This window comes from Apostichopus japonicus, chromosome 20 (assembly GCF_037975245.1).
Source record: "Apostichopus japonicus isolate 1M-3 chromosome 20, ASM3797524v1, whole genome shotgun sequence".
NCBI classification, from domain to species: domain Eukaryota; kingdom Metazoa; phylum Echinodermata; class Holothuroidea; order Aspidochirotida; family Stichopodidae; genus Apostichopus; species Apostichopus japonicus.
This window is the reverse complement of record NC_092580.1, coordinates 24,377,134-24,380,708: the sequence shown is the minus strand read 5'-3', so window position 1 is coordinate 24,380,708 and position 3,575 is coordinate 24,377,134.

Genomic DNA, 3,575 nt, shown 5'->3' with positions numbered 1-3,575 from the left:
GTTACCAACAAGACGAGGGTCAATAACACTTTATTGTTGACAAAGAAACTGCTATACTGTTACTAGAGTTAAGCCTGACACAGTCATTTCATTTGCGGTGGTACTTCATGCGTCGAGTTGTGATTCAAGAATTGAATGAGTCTATATACTATTAACAAATGTGTATAATCACTCATCACGTTCTATTTGTTTGTCAAAATAACGGGTTTGTTATTGTGATTCAGCAACATATTATTAAATGCATTTAGTGTTTATTGATTTCATCAATGGAGATTTAAGCTGTGACAAAATCTAAGTAAGGAAACAAACAAACATCAAGTGACTTATGTTGTTGTCCGTAAACAACAATAACAATGATTAACTCTGCATTGGTGTTTAGAAAAAAATTAACCAAATGGTGGATATTGTGATATTGAAAAAATTGTTTTGTATCTTTATATAATTATTGATAATATGAAGGTTGAACTGTTGGATAGGTCAAAGTTCATTATTTGCCACATATGCATGCAGCATTTGTTATCAATGGCTAAAACAGAAGCAATGAGAAATATTGTAGTGAGTTTGTATTGAAGCAAAAAGTATGCTTTGAAGTAATGCATATGAATTTTTTTTGTTTTTTAATATCATCGTATGTAGCCTTCTGCAAATGATTTTATTGGAAATGGCTGCCAAGTTAAGTGACTGGACGTTTGGTGTCCAGAGAAGCATCATCCATAATCTTATTTATTTCATTCATTGTTATAATAATTGAAGTTTTTACTTCTTTGAGAGCTTCTTGTTGATTTTCAAAACAATTAACAACAGCCAGACCAGGCCTATAATAGGACTGTATCAGATGTAGTTTAGCCTCATTTGTATATAATATTCTGGGAAGAATTTGTTTTTTCATCAAATGATAATGGTGGATAATGGTATAGTGAAAAAAAATGGTGGAGATGGGTTGATATATCATTGAAGAGATTCATAAGGCATATCTGTCAAAACTGGCAAACAGAATTATTTTATGAAATATTTCAATGAATAGACTTAAGAAATGGCATTGGATAGTTCAACAGGGTAAGGATATGCATTTAAATATGTGTTTGACATTAAAATTTAAATATGTTGTTGCTAAATTGTAAACAAATTGTATTAAAGGTGATCACATAGCCTACCATCCTCCCTCATGTAAAGTACCATAACAAGAATACCTCATAGGCAAAAAGAGGCCTCCTTTCCCAGTACTTCATAATATGTAATTTGATAAACAAGTCATGATGTAGGTTTAAAGGTCAATTGTATTACCCCAAATATGCTAGAATGCCAGGTAATGGTCACCCACGGTAACATTTCACCAAGTATTTTACTCCCACTCAAAAGAGAAGTTTATCCAGACAGTTATTTAATCGTCTATTTCAATAAGTCCCAATAATTCCCATGCTAACATTTCACAAAAGTATTTTACTGTCACTCAAAAAAAAAGTTTATCCAGACAGAGTTATTTAATCGTCTATTTTAATAATTCCCATGCTAACATTTCACCAAGTATTTTACAATTATCCAGACAGGGATGTTGAATTGTCTATTTTAATAATTCCCATGCTAACATTTCACCAAGTATTTTACGATTATCCAGACAGGGATGTTTAATTGTCTATTTTAATAATTCCCAATGGCTGGGAATAGTTAAGAAAAACATAGTCTACACAAATTGACTTTAGAAAATCTTCTAGGAAGTTTTCATATGCTAAAATTTGGGCTCAATACTGATGGCCCCCTTTAAGGAGGAAATTGAGGAATGCAATTGTGGAATATGTTTGTAAATCTATGTAAATGTAGGTATCTGGCATCTTTTAAAGGGATCCTGTTTTCCATGTTATATCATCAAGTTTGCTGGCCTTGAGTCTTGTTTCCTTCCACATTTGATACTTGGTTTCGTGATGAGTAAATTATTTGTTTCTATGCATGTTGATATCTGGCATTATTTGAGAGCTGATATCATTTATCATATTATTTGATACTTGTTGTTTTTTTATCAAAAAGGATATCTTGACATTCAGACTGATATCTGGGTTCACTCATTTAGATATCAACATGATTAGAGAGCTGATATCATTTAATTTTGATACTCGGTTCCATGACAAGGATATATGTACATGCAGATTGATATCTGGGTTTACGCATTTAGATATCAACTGTCATATGATTAAAGAGCTGATATCATTTATTTTTATACTCGGTTCCATGACAAGGATATATGTACATGCAGATTGATATCTGGGTTTACGCATTTAGATATCAACTGTCACATGATTAAAGAGTTGATATCATTTATTTTTGATACTCGGTTCCATGACAAGGATATATGCACAGGCAGAGTGAATGTCTGGGCTCACTCATTTAGATATCAACTGTCATATGATTAAAGAGCTGATATCATTTATTTTTGATACTCGGTTCCATGACAAGGATATATGTACATGCTGATTGATATCTGGGTTCACTCATTTAGATATCAGTTGTCATATGATTGGAGAGCTGTTATCATATTATTTGATACTTCATTTTTTATAATTTATTTTTCATCAAAATGACAGGTTGACCTGCAGAGTGATGTCTTGTCTCAATCATTTTGATATCAGGTTCCATGTTTTTGGAGAGTTGATATATTATCTGCTGTTTTGGGGTCTTGCTGACATCCATAGTGCAGGGCTGGCTTGCATCATTCTGAGCATCCATTCTAAGGGGTGAGGACTGGTGGGGTAGTGGCTCAATTCTCATGAATGCTTCAGGGGCCTGAAAGTTTACAGAACAAAGGTTCTAGGTGACACCACCCATCATAACTTTTTTATACTAGTCATTGTTCCCATCTTTTGATACTGTCTTTGTATTTGTAGTTTATACCGATATATTTATATTTTTTGTCTTTCCATATTCCTTTTTACACAGATTTTGATGTCTTTCGTCAGAACTGAAGATAGATCCTGACAATTTTTTGATCCTATTATCTTTTTAATGTTGCAGAAATGTCTTTTTTGAAATACACTTTAGTTGAAACAGTTCTTTACATAAAAGATATTTGTGACATTTCTGTGTTTTGCTTTATTGTGTGAATATGACTGCATTTTTTCTAAATCTTATATATGACAATTCTTATTAATGGATGTAACAAAAAAATAATTATTTACCCCTGGTAGTGGTGTTGGGGTGGGTCTGATGTCTGGCTTCAAGTTAGCAAATCAACTTCCCAACACAGGTGTCAACAAGAACAGTGGCTGTAGGACAGATCTAACCTAAACTTACATTTTGGCTATGCTTAAGTGTAGTATCTACTATAAACAGTGTTCAGGAAATCACTAACCTTTAACCTCATGTGTAGCACCTATTCCCTTCTTGTAATAATTACAAAGTTTATATAGTCTTGATTTAAGGTGAACTGAGGTTGAGAGTGGGTTAAATTGTTTATTGCCCATTTTTGGTACTAAATGTTGCAGGGGAATGGAGGGGGTTATGTCCTTCTTCCTTAATTAGAAGGATGTTGCCTACTGTTTAGTGTGGATGCAACATGATTCCAGGTAAAGAATGGAATCGGGAAA